At 48.1% G+C, this 15,034-nt stretch overlaps 1 protein-coding gene and 1 long non-coding RNA gene across 3 annotated transcripts in view; one reads left to right on the top strand and one right to left on the bottom strand.

Annotated features, from left to right (window-relative positions):
• The window catches only part of ARHGAP8 (Rho GTPase activating protein 8), a 38,137-nt gene extending 34,157 nt beyond the window's left edge, over nt 1-3,980 (bottom strand). Inside the window, exon 1 of one of the 2 annotated variants that reach the window (XM_087874282.1) lies at nt 3,764-3,980. The gene's annotated coding sequence lies outside the window, so the exon portion shown is untranslated. Of the gene's footprint in view, nt 1-3,244; nt 3,600-3,763 lie in introns of those variants that run through there. The other variant, XM_087874281.1, reaches the window with a different exon arrangement.
• The window catches only part of LOC132709694 (uncharacterized), a 41,863-nt gene continuing 30,478 nt past the window's right edge, over nt 3,650-15,034 (top strand). Inside the window, exon 1 of the long non-coding RNA XR_015729013.1 lies at nt 3,650-3,715. This is a non-coding gene — a long non-coding RNA (uncharacterized LOC132709694). The remainder of the gene's footprint in view (nt 3,716-15,034) is intronic.

Genomic DNA, 15,034 nt, shown 5'->3' with positions numbered 1-15,034 from the left:
ACCTGTACAACCTTAGTAGGATCCTCTTGATAACTGTGTCTTGATCAGGAGGGGGGTATTTTTATTATTTTATTTACATCGTCGCCACAATGTAAAATAAGATGTGGAGACTCTAGAAAGAGTGCAGAGAAGAGCAAGGAAGATGATTAGGGGAGGACTGGAGGCTAAAACATATGAAGAACGGTTGCAGGAACTGGGTATGTCTAGTTTAATGGAAAAAAAAAGACTAGGGGAGACACGATAGCAGTCTTCCAATATCTCAGGGGCTGCCACAAAGAAGAGGGAGTCAAGCTATTCTCCAAAACACCTGAGGGCAGGACAAGAATCAATGGGTGGAAACTAATCAAGGAGAGAAGCAACTTAAAACTAAGGAGAGAATTTCCTGACAGAACAATTAACCGGTGGAACAACTTGCCTCCAGAAGTTGTGAATGGTCCAACGCTGGAAGTTTCTAAGAAGATGTTGCATAACCATTTGTCTGAAGTGGTGTGGTATTTCCTGCCTAAGCAGGGGGTTGGACTAGAAGACCTCCAAGGTCCCTTCCAACTCTGTTATTCTATTCTATTCTATTCTATTCTATTCTATTCTATTCTATTCTATTCTATTCTATTCTATTCTATTCTATTCTATTCTATTCTATTCTATTCTTTATTTCAGGGTTTTCCAACCTTGGCAACTTTAAGACTTGTAGACTTAACTCCTTGCCCTGCTTTATTTTTTATTTTTTTACAAACGCCTGTTTTTTAATCCTAGATTCCATCACAAACTTCATCTTTGCCCAGTAAGTTATGTGAAAGGAATTCCTTTGCAAGATTTAATTTTAAATTATAAAACAAACACAGTCAAGATGGTCCTTCAAAGTGAAAGCAGGAAAAACATTAAAAAAAAAAACCCAACACCTGTGTACCTCTTTGGTGCCCTTCAGGGGTTACTAAGTCCAGATAAGAAAAAAAAACCTACAAGAACAGTACATTCTTCTTAGTAATAATTCTGATAAAATCTCCTTTTGCAAGTACATTCAGAGCAGATAAGAATCCTTGTGCACGTGGAATAAACCCATGCTTGCTCTTACAATAAATGCTGGCTTTCCAATTCAGCTTCTTGGTGTGAGTTCCGACTCTTGAGTTTGCATTTTGATGTTTTTTTAATACGTCTTTAGGTTTCACATGACCTAAGTGCAGCCAATTTTTATGCGGTGTCATGATTTGGAAGTGTGCCAGTAGTTCAAACTACAATCAGACATTGATTGCGAATTGGAAACCTTTACGGACTCTTTGTATGGACTTTTTGCATGAGACGGAAATCAATGCATTTATAATTGATTGCTTTGATGATTAGACAAGATCGATTATAGAGTCACAATGTAACTTTAGAGAAAGGGGTAAATTTATAATTGTTCCTATAACTGCTGTAAACAAGATTGGATACATTTCTTTTTACACTTCCCCTTCTCTTTTCTTTTCTTTCTTCTTTTTTTCCTTCTTATTCTCTTTGAGTTAATTCTTACTCTTGTTTTTAACTGTTTACCCTTACTCTTGTTTGAAATTATTTTTAAAACAATTTCAAAAAAAATTGTACCTTTTTTTTTTTAAAAAAAAGAATAATTACAGACCAATCTGGAGAAACGTGTAATTTAACCTTCAACTAACTGGAGGGCCTTCAGATATTTTCAAACCTCAACTTGCAACCCCCTGCAATATCCCAAAATATGTGAAGATCCTGGGTTCTGTTTTGTATGCATTTCCATAAATAAAAAGGGGGGCTATTATCTTGACTTTTCTGACCCCGGGGTGGGGGGAAGAAGGATAGGGAAACCAGCATGTGATCCACAATCCCCTTAAGGGAGGGGGAATGTTTCCCTATTAGTTGCAAAACCAGAGAAGAACCAACTACAGAGGTTCTGTAGTGGAATGGAATGGAATGGAATGGAATGGAATAGAATAGAATAGAATAGAATAGAATAGAATAGAATAGAATAGAATAGAATAGAATAGAATAGAATAGAATAGAATAGAATAGAATAGAATAGAATTCTTTATTGGCCAAGTGTGATTGGACACACAAGGAATTTGTCTTGGTGCATATCAGTGGTGGGTTGCCCCCGGTTCGGACCGGTTCGCATGAACTGGTAGTAAAACCAGCGGGAGGCCCCGCCCACTGCTCCGGATGTCATCATCAGTGATCTGCACATGCACAGAAGCAAGGCACGTGCAAAGCGAGCGAGTGTGCACGATCCCGTTGCGAACCGGTGGTAAAGGTAAGTAGAACCTACCCCTGGGGCTCTCAGTGTACATAAAGAAAAAAAGTATATTCGCCAAGAATCATAAGATACAACACTGAATGATAGTCATAGAGTACAAATAAGCAATCAGGAAACAATATCAATATAAATCGTAAGGATCCAAGCAAAAAAGTTACAGACATACAGTCATAAGTGGGAGGAGATGGGGATAGGAACGATGAGAAAACTAATAGTAATAGTAATGCAGACTTAGTAAATAGTTTGACAGCGTTGAGGGAATTATTTGTTTAGCAGAGTGATGGCATTCGGGGAAAAGCTATTTTTGTGTCTAGTTGTTCTGGTGTGCAGTGCTCTATAGCGTCGTTTTGAGGGTAGGAGTTGAAACAGTTAATGTCCAGGATGCAAGAGGTCTGTAAATATTTTCACAGCCCTCTGTACTACAGGTTCTGTAGTACAGTGGCTACAGAGGAGGAAAGGACTTGGCAAATCGCCAAGCAATCATGTATAAGTGTGTGTGTGTGTGTGTGTGTGCGTGTAACTTATGTGGACATCTGGAGGACAACCCTTGCAAAGTAGGCTAGGTCAGGAAAGATGCGCTACCCCGACATACGGCTACAATTGAGCCCCAACATTTCTGTTGTTAAGCGAGACGTCTGCCCCATGTCGCGACCTTTCTTGCCACAGCGGTTGAGCTGAATCGTCGATAAGTTGGCAACATGGTTGTTAAGCGAATCAGGCTTTCCCACGGCCTTGGCTCGTCGGAAGGTCGCAAAAAGTGGATCGCCTAACCTCGGGACACAGCAAACTCAGTCGTAAGTCTGAGTCAGTTGCCAAGAACCGAGTGGCCTAGAGGTGGAGCTCTTGCCTCACAACCAGGAGGTTGTGAGTTCGATCCTAGGTGTAGGGTCTCCTGTTTGGGCAGAGGGTTGGACTAGATGACCTACAAGGTCCCTTCAAACTCTGTTAATCTGTTTACTGCCTCTGAAACCCTGATCAACTCACCTTGGGGATGCTGCAAAAGTGTGGCGGCTGTGGGGAAAAAAAAAAAAAAAAACGGCCAGCAGTCACTTTTTTCTTTCTTTCAGGGCCCTTGTAACTTTGGTCACTAAACGAAAAAAGTTATAGGTCGAGGACTACCCGTAGAGGAACTCTTAGGCTACCCACAGCAGATTCCCAATCGCCTCAGAGAGACTCAAAAGCTTGGCCGCTCCCGAGTTTCTTTCTCCCTCCGCGCCCTGCGGATTCCGCTTCGGTTTCATTCTTGGTTGCGCCGCCCAGGCACCTTCCTAGGCAGGGAAGGGGGGCTTTAACGACCCCCCCACCCCGCCATCTTGCACGGAGCCCCTCCCCATTTCCCAAAAGCCCCAGAAAGGCCGTGAAAGCCCCTCCCCGGCATTGTCCGCGCTCGCCCCGCAGATCCCCGCCGCTTTCCCGAAGCCGAGCCTCCCTTATCTGCCCGTCGCCCAAGACCAGGTAAGCCGCCCCGGCCAGGTAAGGCGCCGCGTCCGTCCGCTGTTTTACCTGTTCATCCGGGTGGGAGGAGGAAGCAGGGACCCTGGCCAGGTGAGCGTGGCGGGAAGTCCCTGCTGGCGTGGAGAGAAAGGCGGGACAGGCTGAGGGCAGGCCAGGTGAGGGCCACCTGTGTCACCTGGAGATCCCACCTTGCCCCGGTAGGTAGACGCTGCTCTGGATTACCAACCAGCCTTCCTGGGCTTGGTTGCCAAGGAAAGCTTCCTCTGGTCCAAAGGTGAGCTTGAGCTTCCCGCTCAGGTGACAGCACCTAGCTCAAGCAAGCTTAGCAGGATCAAAGCCCAATCAGGGCTGGGATGGGAGACCACAAGGAAACCCACAGGCTGGGAGAGGAATGGGAGACCACAAGGAAACCCTCAGGCTGGGAGAGGAATGGGAGACAACAAGGAACTCCTCAGACTGGGAGAGGAATGGGAGACCACAAGGAAACCCTCAGGCTGGGAGAGAAATGGGAAACCACAAGAAACCCCCAGGCTGGGAGAGGAATGGGAGACAACAAGGAACTCCTCAGGCTGGGAGAGGAATGGGAGACCACAAGGAAACCCTCAGGCTGGGAGAGGAATGGGAGACCACAAGGAAACCCTCAGGCTGGGAGAGGAATGGGAGACCACAAGGAAACCCTCAGGCTGGGAGAGGAATTGGAGACAACAAGGAACCCCTCAGGCTGGGAGAGGAATGGGAGACCACAAGGAAACCCTCAGGCTGGGAGAGGAATGGGAGACCACAAGGAACCCCTCAGGCTGGGAGAGGAATGGGAGACCACAAGGAACCCCTCAGGCTGGGAGAGGAATGGGAGACCACAAGGAACCCCTCAGGCTGGGAGGGGAATGGGAGACCACAAGGAACCCCTCAGGCTGGGAAGGGAATGGGAGACCACAAGGAACCCCTCAGGCTGGGAGGGGAATGGGAGACCACAAGGAACCCCTCAGGCTGGGAGGGGAATGGGAGACCACAAGGAACCCCTCAGGCTGGGAGAGGAATGGGAGACCACAAGGAAACCCTCAGGCTGGGAGAGGAATGGGAGACCACAAGGAAACCCTCAGGCTGGGAGAGGAATGGGAGACCACAAGGAAACCCTCAGGCTGGGAGAGGAATGGGAGACCACAAGGAAACCCTCAGGCTGGGAGGGGAATGGGAGACCACAAGGAAACCCTCAGGCTGGGAGAGGAATGGGAGACCACAAGGAAACCCTCAGGCTGGGAGGGGAATGGGAGACCACAAGGAAACCCTCAGGCTGGGAGAGGAATGGGAGACCACAAGGAACCCCTCAGGCTGGGAGAGGAATGGGAGACCACAAGGAACCCCTCAGGCTGGGAGAGGAATGGGAGACCACAAGGAAACCCTCAGGCTGGGAGAGGAATGGGAGACCACAAGGAACCCCTCAGGCTGGGAGGGGAATGGGAGACCACAAGGAAACCCTCAGGCTGGGAGAGGAATGGGAGACCACAAGGAAACCCTCAGGCTGGGAGAGGAATTGGAGACCACAAGGAACCCCTCAGGCTGGGAGAGGAATGGGAGACCACAAGGAAACCCTCAGGCTGGGAGAGGAATGGGAGACCACAAGGAAACCCTCAGGCTGGGAGAGGAATGGGAGACCACAAGGAAACCCTCAGGCTGGGAGGGGAATGGGAGACCACAAGGAAACCCTCAGGCTGGGAGAGGAATGGGAGACCACAAGGAACCCCTCAGGCTGGGAGAGGAATGGGAGACCACAAGGAACCCCTCAGGCTGGGAGGGGAATGGGAGACCACAAGGAAACCCTCAGGCTGGGAGAGGAATGGGAGACCACAAGGAAACCCTCAGGCTGGGAGAGGAATTGGAGACCACAAGGAACCCCTCAGGCTGGGAGAGGAATGGGAGACCACAAGGAAACCCTCAGGCTGGGAGAGGAATGGGAGACCACAAGGAAACCCTCAGGCTGGGAGAGGAATGGGAGACCACAAGGAAACCCTCAGGCTGGGAGAGGAATGGGAGACCACAAGGAAACCCTCAGGCTGGGAGAGGAATGGGAGACCACAAGGAAACCCTCAGGCTGGGAGAGGAATGGGAGACCACAAGGAAACCCTCAGGCTGGGAGGGGAATGGGAGACCACAAGGAAACCCTCAGGCTGGGAGAGGAATGGGAGACCACAAGGAAACCCTCAGGCTGGGAGAGGAATGGGAGACCACAAGGAAACCCTCAGGCTGGGAGAGGAATGGGAGACCACAAGGAAACCCTCAGGCTGGGAGAGGAATGGGAGACCACAAGGAAACCCTCAGGCTGGGAGAGGAATGGGAGACCACAAGGAAACCCTCAGGCTGGGAGAGGAATGGGAGACCACAAGGAAACCCTCAGGCTGGGAGAGGAATGGGAGACCACAAGGAAACCCTCAGGCTGGGAGGGGAATGGGAGACCACAAGGAACCCCTCAGGCTGGGAGAGGAATGGGAGACCACAAGGAACCCCTCAGGCTGGGAGAGGAATGGGAGACCACAAGGAACCCCTCAGGCTGGGAGAGGAATGGGAGACCACAAGGAAACCCTCAGGCTGGGAGAGGAATGGGAGACCACAAGGAAACCCTCAGGCTGGGAGAGGAATGGGAGAACACAAGGAACCCCTCAGGCTGGGAGAGGAATGGGAGATCAGAAGGAAACCCACAGGCTGGGAGAGGAATGGGAGACCACAAGGAACCCCTCAGGCTGGGAGAGGAATGGGAGACCACAAGGAACCCCTCAGGCTGGGAGGGGAATGGGAGACCACAAGGAACCCCTCAGGCTGGGAGAGGAATGGGAGAACACAAGGAACCCCTCAGGCTGGGAGGGGAATGGGAGACCACAAGGAAACCCTCAGGCTGGGAGAGGAATGGGAGACCGCAAGGAAACCCTCAGGCTGGGAGAGGAATGGGAGACCACAAGGAAACCCTCAGGCTGGGAGAGGAATGGGAGACCGCAAGGAACCCCTCAGGCTGGGAGGGGAATGGGAGACCACAAGGAAACCCTCAGGCTGGGAGGGGAATGGGAGAACACAAGGAACCCCTCAGGCTGGGAGGGGAATGGGAGACCACAAGGAACCCCTCAGGCTGGGAGAGGAATGGGAGAACACAAGGAACCCCTCAGGCTGGGAGGGGAATGGGAGACCACAAGGAAACCCTCAGGCTGGGAGAGGAATGGGAGACCACAAGGAACCCCTCAGGCTGGGAGAGGAATGGGAGACCACAAGGAAACCCTCAGGCTGGGAGAGGAATGGGAGACCGCAAGGAAACCCTCAGGCTGGGAGAGGAATGGGAGACCGCAAGGAACCCCTCAGGCTGGGAGGGGAATGGGAGACCACAAGGAAACCCTCAGGCTGGGAGGGGAATGGGAGAACACAAGGAACCCCTCAGGCTGGGAGGGGAATGGGAGACCACAAGGAACCCCTCAGGCTGGGAGAGGAATGGGAGAACACAAGGAACCCCTCAGGCTGGGAGGGGAATGGGAGACCACAAGGAAACCCTCAGGCTGGGAGAGGAATGGGAGACCACAAGGAACCCCTCAGGCTGGGAGGGGAATGGGAGACCACAAGGAACCCCTCAGGCTGGGAGAGGAATGGGAGACCACAAGGAACCCCTCAGGCTGGGAGGGGAATGGGAGAACACAAGGAACCCCTCAGGCTGGGAGGGGAATGGGAGACCACAAGGAACCCCTCAGGCTGGGAGAGGAATGGGAGACCACAAGGAACCCCTCAAGCTGGGAGAGGAATGGGAGACCACAAGGAACCCCTCAGGCTGGGAGAGGAATGGGAGACCACAAGGAACCCCTCAGGCTGGGAGAGGAATGGGAGACCACAAGGAACCCCTCAGGCTGGGAGGGGAATGGGAGACCACAAGGAACCCCTCAGGCTGGGAGAGGAATGGGAGACCACAAGGAACCCCTCAGGCTGGGAGGGGAATGGGAGAACACAAGGAACCCCTCAGGCTGGGAGGGGAATGGGAGACCACAAGGAACCCCTCAGGCTGGGAGAGGAATGGGAGACCACAAGGAACCCCTCAAGCTGGGAGAGGAATGGGAGACCACAAGGAACCCCTCAGGCTGGGAGAGGAATGGGAGACCACAAGGAACCCCTCAGGCTGGGAGGGGAATGGGAGACCACAAGGAAACCCTCAGGCTGGGAGAGGAATGGGAGACCACAAGGAAACCCTCAGGCTGGGAGAGGAATGGGAGACAACAAGGAACCCCTCAGGCTGGGAGGGGAATGGGAGACCACAAGGAACCCCTCAGGCTGGGAAGGGAATGGGAGACCACAAGGAACCCCTCAGGCTGGGAGGGGAATGGGAGACCACAAGGAACCCCTCAGGCTGGGAGAGGAATGGGAGACCACAAGGAACCCCTCAAGCTGGGAGAGGAATGGGAGACCACAAGGAACCCCTCAGGCTGGGAGAGGAATGGGAGACCACAAGGAACCCCTCAGGCTGGGAGGGGAATGGGAGACCACAAGGAAACCCTCAGGCTGGGAGAGGAATGGGAGACCACAAGGAAACCCTCAGGCTGGGAGAGGAATGGGAGACAACAAGGAACCCCTCAGGCTGGGAGAGGAATGGGAGACCACAAGGAACCCCTCAGGCTGGGAGGGGAATGGGAGACCACAAGGAACCCCTCAGGCTGGGAGAGGAATGGGAGACCACAAGGAACCCCTCAGGCTGGGAGAGGAATGGGAGACCACAAGGAACCCCTCAGGCTGGGAGAAGAATGGGAGACCACAAGGAAACCCTCAGGCTGGGAGGGGAATGGGAGACCACAAGGAACCCCTCAGGCTGGGAGAGGAATGGGAGACCACAAGGAAACCCTCAGGCTGGGAGAGGAATGGGAGACCACAAGGAAACTCTCAGGCTGGGAGAGGAATGGGAGACCACAAGGAAACCCTCAGGCTGGGAGAGGAATGGGAGACCACAAGGAAACCCTCAGGCTGGGAGAGGAATGGGAGACCACAAGGAAACCCTCAGGCTGGGAGAGGAATGGGAGAACACAAGGAACCCCTCAGGCTGGGAGGGGAATGGGAGACCACAAGGAAACCCTCAGGCTGGGAGAGGAATGGGAGACCACAAGGAACCCCTCAGGCTGGGAGAGGAATGGGAGACCACAAGGAACCCCTCAGGCTGGGAGAGGAATTGGAGACAACAAGGAACCCCTCAGGCTGGGAGAGGAATGGGAGACCACAAGGAAACCCTCAGGCTGGGAGGGGAATGGGAGACCACAAGGAACCCCTCAGGCTGGGAGAGGAATGGGAGACCACAAGGAAACCCTCAGGCTGGGAGAGGAATGGGAGACCACAAGGAAACTCTCAGGCTGGGAGAGGAATGGGAGACCACAAGGAAACCCTCAGGCTGGGAGAGGAATGGGAGACCACAAGGAAACCCTCAGGCTGGGAGGGGAATGGGAGACCACAAGGAACCCCTCAGGCTGGGAGAGGAATGGGAGAACACAAGGAACCCCTCAGGCTGGGAGGGGAATGGGAGACCACAAGGAAACCCTCAGGCTGGGAGAGGAATGGGAGACCACAAGGAACCCCTCAGGCTGGGAGAGGAATGGGAGACCACAAGGAACCCCTCAGGCTGGGAGAGGAATGGGAGACCACAAGGAACCCCTCAGGCTGGGAGAGGAATGGGAGACCACAAGGAACCCCTCAGGCTGGGAGAGGAATGGGAGACCACAAGGAACCCCTCAGGCTGGGAGAGGAATGGGAGACCACAAGGAAACCCTCAGGCTGGGAGAGGAATGGGAGACCACAAGGAACCCCTCAGGCTGGGAGAGGAATGGGAGACCACAAGGAAACCCTCAGGCTGGGAGAGGAATGGGAGACCACAAGGAAACCCTCAGGCTGGGAGAGGAATGGGAGACCACAAGGAAACCCTTGTGGAGTTGTCTGGAGTTGTGGATATAAATCTGGGCCAAATCTGGAGGCTTCCCTTTTACCTACTTGTTTTCTTCTGCACCAGGTGGAAATAATAGGTATACATTCTATACCAAGGGTCTCCAACCTTGGCAACTTTTAAGACTTGTGGACTTCAACTCCCAGAATTCCTTTGCTGACTGAGGAATTCTGGGAGTTGAAGTCCACAAGTCTTAAAAGTTGCCAAGGTTGGAGATCCTTGGTATAGAATATATATTTCAAGAGCAGCTTGTCCATTATCCTGCTGGGGCTGTCTTTAAGTACTGTGGGTTGCACTAATTTTTTTTTTTTTCAAGAGCGAGAGGTGTTTATGTATGTAGGTAGAATAGAGGAAGGGAGTCATTTTCCCCCCTGTATTTCTTAGAAGAGATTGTCCATAGAATGAATAGATTCTTTTTTTAAAAATATTCTTTTATTTTAAATACAAATAATACAAACATAGTATATATACATGTAAATACAAAAAGAGAGAGGGGGGGGGAATACAAATATTACATGCACCCCCACCCCCGGAGACCACTTTTTCCCTCTTATATTTCTTCTTCTATAACAACTAAAAGATATACAATATATTTCAATTGTGCCCTTATCCCCTCCAAAACAACATATATTCTTGAATAGGTTTATTCCCTTTGCCTTCCACCAACACTGATTTTATTAAAAAAAAACCCATATTTCATTATAATTGTTTGCTTTGATCATCCCTTTTTAAAATTTAATTTCTGCTGTTCATTTATCATTTGTTGCCGTACTCCAAATCTCATTATACCACTCACTTCTTTGAATATCCCAATTTCGTCCCCAATATTTAGCCATCACTAATCGAGCTGCCATGATCAAATTTACAATCGATTCCTTTTTTTTTTTTTTTTTCATTTATATCCCGTTTTCCCACCAGCAACAGTAATGCAATTCTCGGTGACATCTCTAAATTTACATTCAAAAGTGGATGAATAGATTCTTTTTTTTTCTTCCAATTTTTATTTATAAGTACAAACTAAACAGAACAATGAAACGTACAAAACATAAAAACATATAAACATCCATTTCAATACATGTCCAGTTGGTCGCAACTGTAATATACATTTCTCTTCGTATTTTGACTCTTCCTTATTTGGTCATTCCCTTTTGTCTATCTACTATTGATCTTTGTTGACCTATGTCTGTTCTTTGTTTCCATCATACTATATTTGGTCATTTTGTTTACTTCCTATTGCTTCATCTCTTTCCTATCTTTCAACCAACTATACCACTTTTCCCATACTAAGTAAAAGTCATGTTCTTCCCTATTTTGTAATTCCTTTGTGAGTCTATCTAATTCCGCACATTCCATAATTTTATTGATTACTTTATCTGGTGTTGGTATATCACTACTCTTCCAGTGTTGCGCGTATAGTATTTGTGCTGCTGTTATCATATGTATAATTAAATATGTTGTTTCTTTTTCGTAGTATCCTGAATAGATTCTTTACATAATGATTTGAGCACTGTGTGTGTGTGGGGGGGGGGGTAGAGGGCGTGGAGTAGAATGCTAAGACCCGAAATTTGTACCAATGTCTGGTAGGCTACATTGGCCAACCCAAAAACCACACTGGGACAAGATTGGTATCATTTGGGGCCCAGAGAAGCCACCAGGAGATGTTGATGTGATCAGAGGAGTCATAATGGTGTGATTAAAACTTTGGGACACATCACACAGTTGCTGCTGCCTGGACTTGAGAATGTCTTAATGGGGTTGTTGTTTGCACAACAGTCCCTATGTTTTGGGGGGTGGGAGGAGGAGGAGGAAGAAACTTGGGGGATGTTCTGGAGGGTGGAATTTAGGCATTGGGGTGATTGAGCAATAGGATTAACAATACACAGGCTGCCTTTTGCAGGTATGTTTCTCATCCATGATTAACTTACCTGTGGCATATACAACTGGATTTTCTCGGCCTACATGCACGCTGGATCCTTAATCTGATGACCTGGATTCGTAATACAGGCAGTCCTCGATTTACGACCACAACTGAGCCCAAATTTTATTTTGTTCAGTGAGTTTTGCCCCATTTTACGAGCTTTCTTGCCAAAGTTGTTAGGTGAATCTGGATTCTCCATTGACTTTGCTTATCAGAAGGTCGCAAAGCAGAATCGCATCACCCTAGGATAACTGCAACCGTCATCAATAGGAACCAGTTGCCAAGCATCTGAATTTTTGATCATGTGACCATGGGGAGGTTGCAATGGTCATAAGAGTGAAAAATGGGTCCAGGGCAGTAGCTTATAAGGAAAATCAATATAAGATGCTGTACAGGTGGCACTTAGCCCCTGCCAGGATTGGCAAAATCTATCCCAACATGAGTCCCAATTGTTGGAAATGTGGCCACCACTAAGGCATCTTCTACCATTGTTGGTGGTCCTGCCCCCAAGTGAAAAAATTTTGGAAAATGATTTGGAAATGGATTACGGAAATAATAGAAGACAATATCGATTTTGAACCAAAAACCCTTTCTCCTGGGAATCCTGAAAACAGAATACGAAAAAAAAAAAGTATCTAATTATACATATAACGACAGCGGCAAGAATAATGTATGCTCAGTATTGGAAAGAGAAAAAACTACCACCCGAAGAACAAGTAATCAGGAAAATACTAGAGTGCGCTGAAATGAATAAGCTAACATTAGAACTTAACGAAAGAGAGAACACGGAATATTATAATGTGTGGGAGTTGTGGTATGAGTGGATAGAGAAAAGAAACAAAAAGTGAAATTTGAGAAGTATAAAAGTTAACTAATAATGATCATAAAGAGTTGAGTATTATTACTTGCATTATTATATTGCAATTAAGTAAGGATGCAATTTAAGTAAGCAACAAGTAAATAATATGTTTATATGATCATAAAGAATTGTGCACTACTATTCGTAATATCTTTTAAATTAGATCTAAGCAAAGATGCAATACTATGTAAACAATATGTAAGTAACATGTACTTATATATTAACACCACGGAACCGAAAAACGTTGAATTGTATTACTATATTTTATAATAATAATAAAAAAAAGAGTGAAAAATGGGTCATAAGTCCCATTTTTCAGTGCTGTTGTAACTTCAAACGGTCATTAAAGGAACGGATGTAAATCAAGGACTACCTGTATATGCAACTTTCTCTTCGCAAACCTGGTTGACAATTTGTGGCTTGATCGATTGCACAAGGGGAAAGTAACCGAGACCATTTCAACTCTGGGTGACTTCTGGGCCATCCATTCTTGGACAAGAATGAATGGATTTTGCTGTTGTCATCCTCAGTGTTTCCCAATCTGATCTATAACATTTGGCTTTCTTGATGGTCTTCCATTCAATTACTATGGGCAGGCTTGTCTGCTTAGCTTCAGTGCCGAAATAAGCTAGGCAGATGTACCACTGCTAAGGGTGTCAGGGTTTCAACGGATGCCCTAATTAAATCATGAGCCTCGAGCCAAGCTTCAAAAGAAATCCAGTCATTTATTAGGAGCTCCATGTCGGCATGTTCCCAAATGAAGCCAACTCTGACCTCACGTAATGTATGTCCCTAATCATGACCCTGTTTCCCCCCTCCCCCAGGGTATGTCATCAATCACATTCACCAACGGAGCAACTTCACGGGTTGTAGAGATCATTCCCCTCTGGCCGCTGCGGGTAACCCTGGGAGACAGCCTTGAGAAAGATATGTCTGGAATGCACTCCTGTCTTTGGCTGCCATGTTGCTTCATCGCTTTCCCATCCCCCTTGCCTATGGCAACTTGAGAGCAGGCCAGGGATGCTTTGCAAGTTGAAAAAGGGTTTGCCAAGCACAAATAGAGCCGTAAATTACTTATCTTTTTTCTTCATCTTTTTTTGGAACGATGCTGAGATCCATTTCTTATTCTGCAATGCTCTCTACATGGGGCTCCCCTTGAGGAGCACCCGGAGGCTCCAGATGGTCCAGAATGCAGCCGCGCAGGTAATTATGGGGGCGACATGGCGCTCCCATGTAACACCTCTCCTGCGCAAGCTGCACTGGCTCCCGGTGGTCTTCTGGGTGCGCTTCAAGGTATTGGTTCTCATCTTTAAAGCGCTCCATGGTTTAGGGCCCAGGTATTTACAAGACCACTTTCTGCCACCGATAACCTCCCACCGGCCAATCCGCTCCCACAGAGAGGATCTCCTCAGGGTGCCGTCGGTCAAGCAATGTCGACTGACGACCCCCAGGGGGAGAGCCTTCTCTGTGGGGGCACCCGCCCTCTGGAACGAGCTACTCCCAGGAATACGACTGATCCCGGACCTCCGTACTTTCCGCCGAGCTTTGAAGACCTTCTTATTTCAGCAAGCCGGGCTGGCTTAAAATTTTAATGGGTTATTTTATGGGCAAAGGGTTTTAAAATTTGGGGAAGCCAAACTGATCTAATTCTGTTTTAATTTATTTTAATTTTTATGTATGTATTTTAATCTTGGCTGTTCACCGCCCTGAGTCCTTCGGGAGAAGGCCGATATACAAATTTAATAAATCTAATCTAATCTAATCTAATCTAATCTAATCTAATCTAATCTAATCTAATCTAATCTAATCTAATCTTATTCCTATGCTACTCAGAGAGGATTGGCAAAGATTAGCTTGTCAAGAGCACCAGAAAAACTCTTTCAAGATTGCCTTAGAGTCAAACATTGATGGTGAGATACGATTTCCATGGAATCATAGAGTATAAGAGATTGAAAGGACTTTAGAGAACATCTAGTCCAAACTTTGCCCAGGATGCGAGATTCTATCACTAAAACATTCTGGGGAACCAGGAATCAGTTCATGGTTGGGATGTAGCTTCAGTCCAATGGTTCATTTCATTGAATCTGCATATTTGTTTTCCAGAATGTTGTAAATCCCCACGACATGTCGGACCGATGGTTTTAGAGCACTGCTTCTCAATTTTAGCAACGCAGTTGTGACTGGTTCAAGTCACTTTTTCAGTGCTGTTGTAACTTTGAACGATCGCTTCACAAATGGTTGTAAATTGAGGATTACCTGTATTTCGATTTATTTTTATATTTTGTTAGCTACCCAGAGTTGCTAGATGGGCAGCTATACAGATCAAACCAATAAGCTAAATTAATATTCACCCTGGAATGATACAGTTCCATATGCTTTACCCATCAAATAGCCAATTATTTACCTTAATTCTTACTATTATGTGGCATCATTTCTTCAGAGACAATCACAGGAGTGGGGTGAAATGTGTATTTAAAAAAAAAAAGCAAAATGAGGAGTGGTGATTTATGTGTAGCATCATTTGGTGGCCAAGAAAGTATTCGCAGATCAGGAAGGTAGAGTATTAATGGTGGAATTGGAGATTGGTCAGCGGAAGTGTTT

Source organism: Pantherophis guttatus, chromosome 7 (assembly GCF_059756535.1).
Source record: "Pantherophis guttatus breed Tessera chromosome 7, ASM5975653v1, whole genome shotgun sequence".
NCBI lineage: Eukaryota > Metazoa > Chordata > Lepidosauria > Squamata > Colubridae > Pantherophis > Pantherophis guttatus.
This window is presented reverse-complemented; position numbering and strand designations above follow the sequence as displayed.